Source organism: Stenella coeruleoalba (genome assembly GCF_951394435.1).
Source record: "Stenella coeruleoalba genome assembly, chromosome: 8".
Classification (NCBI taxonomy): Eukaryota; Metazoa; Chordata; class Mammalia; order Artiodactyla; family Delphinidae; genus Stenella; species Stenella coeruleoalba.
In genome coordinates, this window is record NC_137154.1 from 97,482,175 (window position 1) to 97,498,362 (window position 16,188).

At 42.4% G+C, this 16,188-nt stretch overlaps 1 long non-coding RNA gene across 1 annotated transcript in view; it reads right to left on the reverse strand.

The window, feature by feature from the left end:
* The window catches only part of LOC307190333, a 218,572-nt gene extending 217,093 nt beyond the window's left edge, over window positions 1–1,479 (reverse strand). Inside the window, exon 1 of the long non-coding RNA XR_013829464.1 lies at window positions 1,344–1,479. This is a non-coding gene — a long non-coding RNA (uncharacterized lncRNA). The remainder of the gene's footprint in view (window positions 1–1,343) is intronic.
* Window positions 1,480–16,188: the final 14,709 nt, after the last annotated feature.

Below are 16,188 nucleotides of genomic sequence, written 5' to 3' on the forward strand. Positions count from 1 at the left end.
TGTGGGATCCTGGGGGAATCATACCACCTCTCTGAGCCTTGGTTCAGACATCAGAAAAACGGAGATAATAAAAAGAACCACCAAACAGAGTTGTTGTAAAGATAAAATACGATGGGTATGATGAAATTGAGGGCTATTCATTCATTCTTTTATTCATTCATTCAACAAACATCTATTGAACACCTCCTATGTCCTACTAAGTGCATTCCAAGTGGTGGATGATATGACTAAAGCCCCAAATCTCCTCACTTCAGCATCTCTCCTTGGAAACGTGCTCTTCTCTATATTTGACCTTTGCCCACCTTCTGGTCTTCTAGATTTAAGCCCATAGTTCTTAGTAATGCTACTTGCTGTCATCCCCTACATTCCAAACATCAAATCTTGCTTCTCGTTTCCTTTCTTTCTTTCCCTCTTCCACTGTTACCATTCCCAGAACTAAGCCTAGATCATCTCAAACCTGGATTCTTCTTTCATGCCGATCCTCAAATTTTGACTTCATTTCAACTTGGAAATAGGGAAGGAAAAGGATCAGAGTTTAATTTGTACTCCATGTGAATTAAAGTGGGAAGAGGCCAGCAAGGAGACATGCGAGTTTTAAAAATTTAAATATAAATTGATAAAGTCTTGAAGTAAGGTGCTGACATTAGGTATGGAAAGGAGAAAGAGGAGGCTGTGAGAGGGATTTTGGAGGCGTCCGGGTGGGAGTGAGGTAGGTGTGGGCTTTCAAGATGTCACCCCAATTTAGAGTCTTGGTAACTAGGAGACTAACGATACTTTTTCACAATTTCTGCAGCACCTAGTTATCATCTCTGCTGCTCATATGTGTCTTTTCACCTACAGTCTGGTGTAGGTTATTTCTTTTTCAAGTATTACTGTCTTTCTCTTCAATTTGGTTATGAGCTCCATAAAGCATGGTCGACGTCCCTTCATTCTTTTCTTTTTATTTCAAAATTTGCTTAGCCTGAGTATGGGCAGTGCTAATAAGTGTTTAAAAATATGAATCGCTAACTGGCCCATTCTTGTGAGTATTTGGATGGCGTTCTGGGGTAGGTGGCAATTTTCTTCCCCAGAGAATTAGAGTTAGGTCAGCTATATAAGTTTATTGCCAAACTAAGTCTACTCCTTAAAGAAGCATGTATATTCTCAGTCAAGCATTTAGATTATTTTACAACATTTATTTTTATCAGTGAACTATAACCCTCATGAAAGCTCCCACAAGAACTTGGTTATCTAGTGATATCGAGCCTCAGAGAGGAGTTAACAGTGACTTTCTAAAGCATGAGACCTCAGCAAACCTTCTAGATGGAAAGGGCCGCTCATTTCTCTGTCTCCCTTGTACTCACATGTATACGCCATCAGCCTGGTGCTCTCCCCTCTTAACTGGAAAGTAAACAAGCTCTGCACAAAAGAGAGGCTCATTCCTTGACCCACTTCCTATAAGACAAGGTCAGTTCATGCTGTATTTAGGTTATGTAGTAGGTCCAGGCAAATGCTCCTATGATTCCTTGAAGCTCAGCTTCAAACAATGTGACATAGGTACAAGGTCCTGGAAACCCACAGCTGCAGGCAGAGCAGACTGGTCTGTGGCAGGAGAACACATGGGCATGTCTTTCTGAGCAGCCTTTGAGCAGATGGCCAGTCTAAGCATCGGGTGCAAATCACTCCAGTCACATCTGAAAACCAAACAAGATTTTTTAGAACTGTGAAGTCTGGAGAGTGTTATGGATTCTGTGATATCAGAGAAATTGCTTCACATCCTTCCTTCTGAGTAGGAAAAATAGGATAAAATAAAACAAGGCAATGGGCAGGATCGAGAAGATGAAGGCTAAGAAATCAGCATGATATCGGTGGGAGGCAGGGGTCCCAGAAAAGAGAAGGTAGAAGTCTAGATCAAATGAAAAAAGTAAAAAGTTCTCTGTTAAACTAGGAGTAAAGGAGTGTACCCCTGTAGAACTAGGCAAAATCACAGGGCAGATAACAGACGGGGGAGAGAAATGATTTTAGGCTTGCTGGCATCTCCCAAGCTATCTTGGGCTGCGCACCTAGTCAACACGAAGAACTGACTGACTTTCCAGAACGGTGTAATAGAGGAATCAGGGGCTCTCTTAGCAGACACAGGTCTAGGTTTAAATCCTGCCCCTACACTGTACCTGCGTGTGACCTTGGAGAGGCACGTCACCTCACTGAGCCTAGGATTCCTGATCTGTAAAATGGGTAGGATAATGCCTATTCCCAGGATTATCGTGAAGATTAAATGAATTAATAGATGAAAAGCTCACCTCAGCGCAGTCCAGCTTGGCAAACAGAGGACATTCAATCAATAGATCCTCTTTTTCTCTCACCCCTCTTTTCCCAGGGAGATAGGGCATAAAGGGCCAAATTCTTGTATCGCTGCCTTTAGGTACAGAGGAGACAGCATTGTCAAGAACTGTGAAGGGTCTGAAATGCTACGCTCCTATTAAGCTTATAAGTTAACCTGACACGGTTTCATGGATGCTGAATGAGTCCGTGAGACTCCTAGATCAGAGATGAAGGACTTGATCCCTCATAGCACAGCAAGCAACATGAGTATCAACATATTTGCATTGTTTCACTGGACCCAAATTGCACAGGGCAATGGGAAGAGAGCCAGGTGATGGCTGATCACACTGTGGGGTGCAGTAGAGAGAGGAGCCTGAGCTTAGAGAACCCCAATTTTGTATAATGGGTAGTCAGCATACCTGTCCTGTGCTCCAGGCTAGCTCTTTCTTTCGATGCTATTTGCTGTAGAAACAGCCTTGAAAAGATGGAAGGAAAGCAGTCACTGCTCCTGCTTGCCAGACGTAAAAAATGTGAGACAGACACATGGAAAGCCGTCTCCCAAAAGGCATAACAGAAATAATCCATTTCCTTTCTGTCCTTTTCCCAGGCTCATTAGCAGAGGCAGGCTTTCTGTACAACATCACTTTGCTCTGTGAACATAGGCATCTCCCACATCACATATCCCCTGCATCCCACTCATCTTCACTTCTCCCCATCCTGTGGAGCACGCCCCACCCCCACCCCCACCCCCGCCCAGGAGCTTTCGTGAGCTGCTTAGAGCAGTGGCAGAGCCTACTGCCGTGTAGGCTGCTGGTGACCAGGACAGGACTCTTCCCAGGGAATCTAGTTTAAGCTTCCATGAAGAACGTGAGAAGAGAGGAGTTGAAGTGAGAAAAGTCAAGGGAGAGAACGAGATATCTCTCCTCTTCTCCCCATACTTGGGCAACATTTGATCCCAGCTTGGAGGCGAAAACTGAGCCAAACTGGTGTCACTGAAATGGAACAGGAAGTTTCAAGAGTTCAGATATCCCCCCTCAGGTGCAAGGGCCCAGGGCCAGCTGGATGTCTGCAAAGAGCAAGAGGCCACCTACATGGAGTTATTTGAGGGACAACATGAACTCCACCTGTTTCCAAATATCCTGCACCATTATGGTCTTTCCTCCAGGAAAGACATGGTCCAAAAAGGACCCTGTTCCAGTATAAATATGCTTTCTGAGAGGAACAATCTCGACTATTTATAAATGCTCTCAGAGTGGGCCGTGCACTGAGCACACACATTTTGAGTACCAGCTGCATGCCTGACATTATGTGAGGCGCTGGCCTTCAAGCGTGATCAGCTGTAGTCCTTGCCGTCAGGAGCCTCAGGCTAGAGAGGGTCAGAAAGGGAATAGGCAATTTAGATGCAAAGTTACATGCTTCAAGATAGTGAATTACTGGGTGCCATAGCAGCATAGGGAAGGGACACTTCATCTTATTTCAGAAGATCAAGAGGTGTTCTTGTGTTTTGGGGGTTTTTTAATTTTTGGTATGCGGGCCTCTCACTGTTGTGGCCTCTCCCATTGCAGAGCACAGGCTCCGGACACGCAGGCTCAGCGGCCATGGCTCACGGGCCCAGCCGCTCCGCGGCATGTGGGATGTTCCCGGACCGGGGCACGAACCCGCGTCCCCTGCATCGGCAGGCGGACTCTCAAATCCTGCGCCACCATGGAAGCCCAAGAGGTGTTTTTTGATGGGAGTTAATTTTAATCTGAGGCCCTATGAGTTAAGTTTTTTTCCATCTCTGTTTTAGAGGTGAAGTAACTGAGGCTAAAAGAATCAAAATGGTTTACCTGATGTTACTTGCTGTGTGAGTGACAACATGAAGACTCGCACATATTTTGACAACAGTTTTAGTGGGTTTTCCCGTAAATATATATTTTATAACATAGTGGTTTGTTGAAGCAGGTAGGAGACAGGATCTATGAAAGCTGAATCTTAATGGTGGTGGGAGGGGGAGAGGGATCAGGTGAAGACAAGTATGTGGGGTGGGTGTAGGGAGAAAGGCCCAGAGAATGTGACGTTGCTTGGGAAAGGCCAGCCCGGTGGCTGGGCGCTGGGGTAGTGGGGGATTCTGGAGGAGATGCAGATGATGCTGAAAACAGTGGAGATTGCGACGGAGGCTCTTCAGATGAAAAAAAAAATAGAATAAGAAACAGTTTTTAAGAAGTTGTGATAGAAAATTTGATATGAGCAGCAAAATCTAACTTTCCCTAATTCACAATTTTATCCAAATCACTGCTACCAGTATTAGCCATTGCCACTACTCCAGGAAGCAGGAGGCCAGCACTTTCTGAATACCCAGAGAGAAGAGGGAGAATTCAATCAGAGCAGCCAACTCCATGCTGGACCCTTCACAGGAGCTGAACGAAGGATTTCCCTCAGCCCTTATCCAACATCCCCCTTCTCCATCCTCTGTCAAGGCTTGCTCTGTTCCAGAGGAAATTCAAGGAACATCACTTCTTCACTATACCTTGAACCCATAGGGGCCCGAAGTTCCCTGCAACTGGCCTTGGCATTTGGAATAAGCACAGTGACCTGTGAATGTTAGCAGCAGATCCAGAGCTGAAACAATAACCAAAAAAAAAAAAAAAGTGGAAACTGTTTTGAGTTGGACCAGGGCTTATATCATATACGATGGCTCAAAACTTCCTCCCACTCTTAAAGGCAAGCCAAACTCATTTGAGTTTCAAATATCACCATTTAGCAGTTATGGGCCTGGGCCTCCTTCTTTTCTGACTGAACTCTCAGCCAACCTGGGCAACATTTGGATCCAATTTGAGATCGAAAAATTGGGTGAGCTCCTTGCCAAATTCCTGTGAATCTGTGTCAAACTCAGTGATTTAGGCTAAGATTTGGGGTGTGGCTGAGTCCCCAGAGGAATTCTGTGGTTGCGTAATCCACAGGAAATGAAGCAAAGGGTGTTTTCAAAACTACCTCCAAGGAAGTGGGCTGCAGAGTCTCAGTCTTACGGGGCCCTAGTAGAGCTTTCACCACAGAGTGTAAGTGTTCCCATAGCACTTAATGGTCTTCTAGGACTTGCTTAGCCATCTGTTCATTTTTTTCCCCATCACCCCCATCCTATAGGTTGTTACCCATTTTGAACCAGAAGAAGCGAGTACATAGGAATGCTACATTTCTTACTCCAGGCCAAGAAGAAAATGGTGGAACTGAGCTAAACACCTGACTTGATGGATTCTGTGGTACTTGCTCTCTGACCCCTTCAAAGTTTGTGAGTTTTTCTTTCATTATTGGGCAGGTGACTACAGCAACAACAAAGAAGTCACAGTAAATAGAGGGCAATGGGAATGTCATACATCAGTTCTTTGGAAAACTGACTCCAGAGTGGAGATGTGCATGTGAGGAGTTCTTTAGGAGTGCTCTCAGGAACGGTACCCTTGAGAGAGTAGGGGAAGCGGGACCAGGCAAAGGGGGAAGCTGAAAGTGCTGCATTCACAAGAGTGGGCCTAACTGATCCCACAGGGAATTCTGGAGCACAGATAGCTCTGAACAATTGTGTGGAATTGTGGCGATGGTTCTTGGCAATCATTAGATATGAGCCACATTTGGGGAGGGGACGTGACCTTGGGCAAGGAAGCTTCCTTTGACAGAGAGCAATTTCCAGGGAAGGCTCAGCTGTGGGAAGTTAGCAGGCAACACTCTTGGCAGCTGGAGCACCTTGGTGGGTCCTAAAAGGCACCCACAGCATCCACTATGGGAGGAAAGGTAGAACTATATGCTGAGGACCCAGAGTTCTGGGGCCAATTTCATTGAGGTCATGTCCACAGTGATGAAAAATTGTTCCTAGACCAAGGAATGGGGCCCATAGACATGTAAGACCCCAATAAAGAGGCAGAGACCCAGAAGATGGTAATGGTACCTAGAGGTAAACCACTCTATGGGTCCTGCATTTTTTTTTTTTTTTTTTTTGTGGTACGCGGGCCTCTCACTGTTGTGGCCTCTCCCGTTGCGGAGCACAGGCTCCGGACGCGCAGGCTCCGCGGCCAATGGCTCACGGGCCCAGCCGCCACGCGCCACGCGGGATCCTCCCGTACCAGGGCACGAACCCGCGTCCCCTGCATCGGCAGGCGGACTCTCAACCACCGCGCCACCAGGGAAGCCCGAGGTCATTTGTTCTAACTACCAGTGTAACTTCTCTGAGAAGGATAACCTGGTTTTTCAAAAATGTGGGCTGGCAAATTGTCCACACTAATTTACAAGACCAAATTATATTCCAGTCAGCACTTAATTATTCATATGGGCATTTTCCACTTCTAGGTTATCAGTGGAATTCTTTCCCCTCGATTTCAGGCTCCTTCTCTCTGCCACCCAGCATGTGGCTGGGCCACATCCCCCTTCAGCTATTTAGTGTGGGCTTAGGGAATGCAAACTCATTTTAACTTTTTCCTGAGCACAACATCCCTGGGAAGGAAAATCTGAATCCCCAAAAGCCATACAAAGCATTCCAAAGTAAAATATAAGAAACATTTTGATTGTTTTTCTGTTTCGGATTATCTGTGCCACTATTCATTTCCTTTTTTTGTGGATAATCAAGAACTGGCTGTATTATGGTTAACAGGACTTTCAAATTGCTGAGAAAACTCTGCAGGGCATTGAAAAGTTTTAAGGGTAAATTCATAATCCCCAATGTTTACAGTTAATAGCACATACTGCCTTGGACAAGGGGAGTAGAATAGGTAGGTATTTCCAATAGTTCCAACTTCAGAGATCTTTTTGTAAGGGCATTTCAGCCTCAGCTGTTTCAAATCATATTAGGCCAGTGCTGATTAAAATCAGATAAGGCCCCCGAGACAGAGAGAAAAGGAAAAAGAAACTCCATGTTGAACTGCAAAGATTTTTTTTCGATCAACTTATACAAATGTATAAAAAGAAAGAAAGAAAAAATGAAAGAGTATTATTTTTTGAGCCAAGGAATTTCTTAGCAGCATTAAGCCAATGTAGGCTCCATCCCCTTAAATCATTTTAACTCCAGCCATCTGAATGTCCTGGATGTGTGCTCCAAGCTCTGATAAGCACAGGGCAAAAATAAGCTAAATGGAACATTCTTGTAGCCTCATGATCTTCAGAGTCCATGTTATTAAGGCACTTATGCAAATATCGCACATGGGTTATCTTTAATTCCAGCTTCAAGGGACCTAAGGCCGCCTAGTCAGTAATGGAGAGCTCTGAGATCCAGAGGCAGTTTGTGGTGGACATGGGGATTTGAGCTGGAATTCCGAGCCCTTGGGCCCTTTCCTTGGTTGTATGCACCCAAGTCAGCTCCAGCAAGACCTTAAAAACTCTCAGGAAAGCAGACTCATTGCTTTTTCCTTTGCAAGACTGAATTCAAGGCAATATAAACAAATTCATTTCATTTGTCCAGTTCTCTGCTGTACTAAGCACAGGTAATTAAGATATGGGATACAAAGATGAATACAATATAATTCCTGCCTTCAAACAGCTCACAGTCAGAAAAGGGTGTTCAAGAGTAGAAACCTTAACCATTAACATTACTGTCCCTCTATCCCAAGCACAGCCATGCCTCTACTTTCATGAATTCCTTTCTTCAGAGGAAATTGACACCCCTTAGGAGAAGTATTGACTCCTCCAGCCCCCACTGACCTTTGTTTCCTTTGCAGTTATTACTGTTATTTTAAACAACAAAAATGACATGATGATAGTGCAAGTTACTCTGCCCTCCTTAACGATAATAATAACAGCTAAACTTCTTCAGCATTTATGATATGCTAGGCATTTGTGCTTCACATGTTATGTATATAATCTCACCCAGTGACTCTTCACAACAGCTCTCTGAATTATGTAATTTTATTAACATGTCGTATTTTATAGATGAGGAAACTGCAACTTGGAAACTTTAATGTGCCCATGGTCACACAGCTAGTAGGATTGAAACTCATGTTTTGTAATGCAGAAGCCCAAGTTCTTAACCTCTGTGTTATCCAGTCTTTCCAAGAGTGTCATTCTCCCATAACAATATCATGGTTTTCCACAGTGCTTTACAAATGCATATGGAGTTTATTCCTTGTTATCTGGTCATCTAATTACAATGGTCTTGTGTTGTTATTTTAACGTTTTGTTTGGTTTTTCTGTTCTCTCCTAGGGAACAGAGATGTGCAGCACTTATGAGTTAAAGGAAAGAAAGGAAAAGGAAGAAGGGAGGGAGGAAAAAGACAATTTTCTGATGGAGAAATGATAGGTCGGAGAGATTAAACCAGCTGGTCTTGAGTTGTGAGAAGCCAGTTACAGTACCAGGAGCAGAATGCCGCACTCTTGGATTCCTGACTGTACCATCTTTTCACTGGGTTATTGATTTGGGGGATAAAGGCACAGTAGCCTTTATTTGAATCTAAGCATGGGGTGAAGAGAGATCAGAAACCATATCATATTGGGTAAGAAAATTAGCTTTAGGGCAGCCACTAATTCTCTGCAGAAAAAAAAACATGATAAATTCAAGTCACGTGACTTGGGCAGGACCTATTGTTGTTCATGGCGACAGTCACATACCAAGCATTACACAAATAGGTGGAGGGGGTGAGAGATGGGGATCTCTGAGAAATGCATGAGAAGAATGCGAGAAGTGCATGAGGAAGAAGCATTAAATATCTAGGGTAACAGCAATGGCAGTGCTACTGTGAGCTGGAATGAAATAGAAAAGGCTGATAAAGGAGTCAGGGACGAAGAATTCGCTCTGAATGCCAAGAGAAAGAAAGCTAATGGTTGTTGCTATTAGTCTAGGACCTTCTGGAAGAATATTCTTTGTCCTGCCCCAATACTTAACCCCTAGAACTACTAGACTCTGAAATTCTTTTATAAACACATCTATAATGATCAAAAGAATATTGTGACATCAAATTTAACAACAACAACAAAAATCACCCATGCATGATGGGAAGGAAAAAGTAGATGTTGTACTAGCAGTAGGTTTGGGAAACGTTAAGAAGAATGGGCAGAAACGAACATAACTATACAAGGAGGAATGAAATAGTCATGGAGAGAACTTGATTGTGCCTGGAGTATCTACCCTTTTGACTTCCCTCACCAAACCTCAATCAAATAGCTCTTCTAATCCTATCTCCCACCACAGTTTACACAGCCTCATGATTGTCTTCTTGGACATGAAACTGATATAACTATCCTTTACTGAACTTTTCACCCTGAAAATTTCCTTAAGAATATTAATAAGGTAAACATGACCAATGGAAAAATTCCCTAAGCTTGCTCTATTCTCTATACATTCTTCTCATTAGATCCATGTAGCTGTTGTCTGTTTTAGATTATAAAACCGTTGAGTGGAACAACTATGTAATATATTCTTTTAGAACAACTCCCAGCAAAGATACCTAAGCCTTTAGACTGGTTCATAATTAGGCTGAAGGGGAAATGACTAAGACAATCACCACGAGGGTAGACACTGGGATCACGTGAGCCATGGGAAGGATGGCTAGCTTCTAGCTACCTCACAGAGTATAAGGCAGCATGGTGCAGAGATAAAAGCCTGAGCTTTGTGGCTTCCCTGGTGGCGCAGTGGTTGAGAGTCCACCTGCCGATGCAGGGGACGCGGGTTTGTGCCCCGGTCCAGGAAGATCCCACATGCCACGGAGCGGCTGGGCCCGTGAGCCGTGGCCGCTGAGCCTGCGCATCCGGAGCCTGTGCTCTGCAACGGGAGAGGCCACAGCAGTGAGAGGCCCACGTACCGCAAAAAACATAAAAAAGCCTGAGCTTCGGATAAGAGCCGAGGTGAATTCTAACCTTGCTCCTCTTCATCCTGTGACCACAGTGTAGGGTTTATTCCGTGGGTTTACGACAAGACTGAGGTCCACTCCTAGCAGACAGGACCTATATCCATGCCTAAATATTTAAACTATGGGTAGATTTTTAACTTCGCCTTGGAAAGTCTCAGAAGTATTCTCCATGCTTATTAAGAAGACAGCAAAATGAAACAAACGAACGAACAAAAACTTTAAAAAAGCGAATGGCAACCAACTTAAAGAAAAACAAACAAACCAAAATCAACCCAGACACAAATCTAGGAGGGAAAATATCCAAAAGAACATTTCTCTTTCCCCGCCTGACTTCGAGAGGCGGGTGACAAGTGCTCACTGAAATGCATCACTTCAAGGAAGATTCAGAAAACTGACGCCCGTTACAAAATGTACGTTTTCCTAACAAAAGTATTCCAGGCAGCCTCCCTGCATATGGCACGGTGCATTTTCTGAAAATCAATCAAGTCCTCTCACTCAGTGGAAGCCCAATCGCATTGTCTGCCCCTTCCTCCTGAAGCCGATTTCTGCCAGGTAGAAAATGAAGTTTCCTTTACTCTTCTTTCAGACACAACGCTGCAGCATCATAGAATTGTTGTTCTGTGTGGGAAACCGACTTCCTGTCTCAATAAATGAGCGCACACAGGCTTCTCTGGACACATAATGGAGTCTTTTTTATTTTATACAAAAATCATTCCACACTTAACACATCAATGAAGCCACTTAAGCTCTACTGCATCTGAATTAAAGAGGAATTGTGTGATCAAAGGGTGTGAAAAGAACCACACAGGGTGTTCTTCAGATCCTCTACTTTTGTTACATTTGATACATAACAAACCCAATAAATATGCTTATCCCGGGAGCAAGTTTCATTATCTCATATCCTTAAGCCTGGTGAAAGTATTCCTGTATTACCCTTCATGCTACAGCGTCTAATTCTATACTGACAATTTTGGGAGAGAAATGAAAAATATTGGCACGTTTCAGGGGGCTGGGGGTGAAGCTGGGGGGATAAGTAATTTTCTCTTGTGGTTTTGTGTGTTCCTGTTTAACGGAATACAAATGTATATGTATATACGTGTATATAAATGTATATGTGGTAAAATATACACACAAATATATATGTTATTACACACACACACACACACACACAATAACATGGGAACTTGTTTTCTTACCAAATAATGAAATATAAAGCAAAAAAGACATGATGAAAATTCTTTAATTCCCAGAATTGAATAGGTGAATAGGACATTCTATAATCCTTTTATAGCTTTTTGTGCTGTTAACATAGCTTCTGTGAAGGTTACTAGGTATTTAACATTCACTGTATTCTTTTTTTCTTAATATCGTGCATTCTAGAGAGATTGGAAAATTCCTAAAGAGAGTTCGGGCATCCTCATAAGGAATGTATCACAGCTACACATATCCTGAAATGTATTTTGTGAATAAGAATTTAAGTACTATAAAAAATGTGTCTTCTATGCCATTGCATAAAAACATGAAATGCAAAATATGCAGTCAATGAATTAAAGTTGATTGAATACATTATTATTTAAATTTATGTAATCAAATCAATATTGGATTGAGATATATTCCTTTAGCTATCATCTATATAGCTGGAGTGAATTGTTGAACAAGGATCCCATACTATTCAGATAAAAATTCTCTTATTGAAGAAAAGGAGTTTAAATCAGAATTCATTCATTCAAATAGCATCTGTGGAGTGCCAGTTATGAGTCTGCCATTATTCTAGGCACAAGAAAGTCAATGATTAAAGAGACATGCCTCCTACTCTGCTGGTAGTCCAATAAGAAAGAGAGATGTGTGGACAAGTAATGACAATGCAAAGTGTAATAGCAATTCTCTTGAAGTGCCCTATAGAAGCAGAGTGACGAAAACAACTATTTAGTATAGGGAAGTCAGCAAAGGCATCCCTAAAGGAGTTAATCCTTGAGCATGGTCTTAAAAGATGGATGGGAGAATAGAAAGTTTATCAGTCAGAGAAATTAGAAGAAAAACATGTCAGGGACAAGGCCTATGGACAAAGACATGCTGAAATCCTGAAAAAGCATAAGCACTTTTAATGGTGCATCATTTGTGTAGCTGGATTATAGAATCCACTTAGTGAAAAGAAGCAACAGATGAGGCTGGGATGATAGGGTGGGACCAAATAACACAGTGACCTGGCTGCCCTATCAGGGCCCTTAGATTGTGCTCTTGAAAGCAGTGAGGAACCAGTAGGGTCTTAACAGACCGAGTGATCTGAATTAGATTTATATTTTGTCCCAGTGAGATGTCCACATGATGATGTCCACATCCAACCTTTGGATAATTACTCAGATCTGGCAATCTATATCTCTCTAAATAAGTTGCATTCAGTCAGTTGCATTTTTCTTTTCTTTTCTTGCTTTCAGTTGTTTGGCATTGCATGTGCCAGCCATGCAGATGATGGACTGAAAGGTTTAGTTTAAATTCAGATGTTTTCAGTGTTGTGTAGACAATCACAAACATTGAAAGAAAAAATATTCCATGAGGGTGAAAGTCCCTGTACCATGCTTCTCAAATAAATCTTTGTGGAGGGTATCACTAATAGCAGTTCAACTCTGTTTAAACACAGTTATTAAGATCAGATGACCATCTGTCTTCTGCCACAGTTTATGTCATGCAAACATTTTCCATGGAACCTAGGCACTGTTCTCTGTTGCATAGACAAATAAAGCTCAATAAACAACCATAAAAATAACAACATATTGATTCAGTCGTACATTCTCTTTTTGATTAATTTTGGGTGGGTATATACCCAAGGTCCAGACATAACCTTTTGCTACCCAATCTGCCTTTCTTTGTGGAAAAATAAACCAGTAAGGCTTTTTGTCCCTTCGCTAATCCTGCCCTGGATTTCCTGTCATCTTCCACTTATACTCACATAAAAAAATTGATGTTTCATTTTGCTTTTGAATGATGTACAGAGAGTCCCTTTCTTCCTTATTTTCATTTGGGGTTTATGTGTTCATGAATTGTATGGCCTGCCCTTGAGGTAAGATTTAAATGTGGTCTGAGGCAGGATCTTTCACTCAACAGTCTGTAAGAAGTTCAATATAATGAAAATGGAATTTTCCAGTAAACAAATACCTACAAACATGCCACTTGGATGTGATAAGCACAGAAAAATCACGTGTTGACCATGGAGGGAGGGAGAGAGACAGCTCATGGAAGGAAATGTATCTACTGTTCACCTTAAAGATAATATGACTCTATCATGGATTTTTCAAGGTCTGACCATGAAGAGTTCCCTCCACTCATTCTAATTAACACACTTAAGGAAGAGAGAGACAGAAAGATTTTTAGAGGAAGAAAACAACCAAGAAAGTAAAGGGATATGAGGAACAGTAAAAGGATCTGAGAAGCTTTCATCTAGAGAAAAGCATCCAGGAGATCTCAAGAACCAGGTCCTAAAACTCTCAGAACCATGTTGGATAAAAGGATTCAATGTATTGTGTATACCTCGAAAGGGAACCCTAGGTGGAAGTAACACAGATAAATATTGATTAAATATAAGAAGCAATCATCTAAAATGAAGAGTCATCTGTCCAATGGGCCAGTTGGGGAAAAGGGTTTTGTAAAATGAAGAGTCATCTGTCCAATGGGCCAGTTGGGGAAAAGGGTTTTGTAAGTCCAGAAGCATTCAAACACAGGTTGGAGCACCATGAGGCATGAATGGGATGATTCCAGAATCAGATGGGCCCTTAGGTTTCTAGAGTCCCACCCAGCAATTCTAACTGATCTGAATCTACTGATTTTCCCTTGGCTCAGCCTGAGATTCTGAACGGCAGGGCCTCCTCTCCTCATCATGAGTCTGACCTCTGCTTCTCCTGGCTTGGTCAGCCCTATGAAACAGACCTCAGCTCTGGATATCACATTTATTTGGAGGCATCAGCCTTATCCTAGATCCTGATATCTGCATTTTTTGTTTGCTTGTTTTGCTTTGATTTGTTTCAGGCATAGCTAGTAATCTGACACTAACTTCTGAACGATGCTCTCATTTGACGATTTGATTGTAGCATTTTTGATCTTGCACTCTATCACACGGAGAAACAAAAAGAAAGACCTCAGCCAGCCCTTCCTTGTATAGAGGCATTTTAAGGCACTGAAAGTTGAGTATGGGGTTTCTACATAGGTAATAATGCAATTCATGATTTGAACTGATGCGTTCTTACCACTTTTCAAAACGATCACCATTTTAGTTGAGTGTTTTTCTTTTCAAAGGCCTTTGTCCAGTTTTACAACATTTTAGCCTCATGCCATAAACCTGAAGCCAATTAAGGGTGTACAGCAAATTGAGAAAAGCTTAGAAGTTCTGATTTTGATCACTAATCTCTTGGGAAATTTAGTCAATTAGTCAGTGACCTATTTCATCTACAGCACAATAACTCTCCTAATACCAACCACCAGCCCTCCCTGCCCCCCCCACCCACAGGATTATTAACTTTTACTGGGAGAAAGCTGTGGGACCAATTTACAAGCCCTTTTGACTTGACAGGCTTGGAATTTCCCTGTAAGTACCCAAATTTTAGGATGTGAGTTACCTCACCAAAAACAAACATCCTTGTCAAGAAAAGGAAGCTTGAACAGGCATCAAGCACACTCTTGCACCTAAGCATTTTGATGAATGAATGGTAAATGAATCATAAGCATAGGAATTACATTACTTTCTACGCACTTACATGTTTCAACATGAAGGGGTAACAAGTTGAAAGCTTTGTTCTTGATTCTTGAAAACCAAACTTATCCGAACATGTCATTTGAGCCCACTTGAAGGTTAACATTCCCTTATTTCTAATGCTGATTATTACCTTTTGTGGCTTTTCATTACTGGAATATTTTCAAATTTCCAGAAAATTCACTTTGGTGCTGATGGAGTGGATCAAGTGACCTCTGAACATCCTTTCACGGGTTCATTCTTTTTTAATTTAAGTAGGTCATAGTGATTCCATACAAGTCTGCTAGGCCATACCCTTAGTATATGGTGGACGGGGGTGGAGGGGAGATTGTTATCTATTACTGATAGAAAAAGAAACCGAGTTAGAAGTTCTTGCATTTTACAGAGCTAGAAACAGTACTAATTCCCTTAAGAAGCTTTTACTGAAAGCCTAGTAGGTGCCAGACACTTAAGGTACAAAGCGACAGTCCCTGCTCTAAAGGAGTCCTCTGTCTGGTGAGGAAGACAGACCAGGAAGCAGGTCATATTAATACAGTATGAGATACCATGACAGGAATATGTGCAGGGTACCCTGAGAACACAGAGGAGGGGAATCTAACCCCCAAGAGGGGTGGAGGAGGACTGGCAAGCCTTCCCAGAGGCATTGAGGCTCAGGCCAAAGACTCAAGCATAAGAAGAATTTAGGTCAGGAAGTAAAGAGGAGTGGAGGGTAAGGATGTGCAAAGTCAGGTAGCTATGAGATACTGGGTGTTTGGAGAGAGTTCAGTATGCATGTTATGTAGGGTTTCAGTTTCCAGTTGGGGAGTGGGGAAAGCCAAGCTGGCAAAGTAGACTGGGGCCAGATCACAAAGGGCCTTGTCTGCCAGGTTAGGAAGCACAGATCAGGTACTGGCTTTAGCACACATTTGTCTTCTCCTGTTATCACTCTAGTTGAGCTTGTATATTGTTACCATCTAGGTTAACCAAGTGCTCTCATACGGTTGCGTTTTTCTTTCACCTATGTGTTTCCTTTAAAAATCATGCAATTTATCCTATAGCAAATAGGGGTAGGAGAGGGAGTGAGTGGGGATTTCCTGCTTAGTACTGAGTACTGACAGAAGCATTGTCCTGTTGGAATCTCTGTTGCTTGTTCAACTTGGCCCAGTCCTTTCCCATTCCCGGGCATTGGTTTCCCATCTGGCAAAGTGAGATCACTGTGATCTGTTTCAGATGTGCTTTATGTCATTTGGAGAAAAGTTGTTATTTGACTACAAATCCTCTCGTGTTCCTCATTAGACCGGATGAATAATTCACGACCAACATCATCCGGGGCTGGATTATATTTGGAATTTTTATGTGGACCAATTC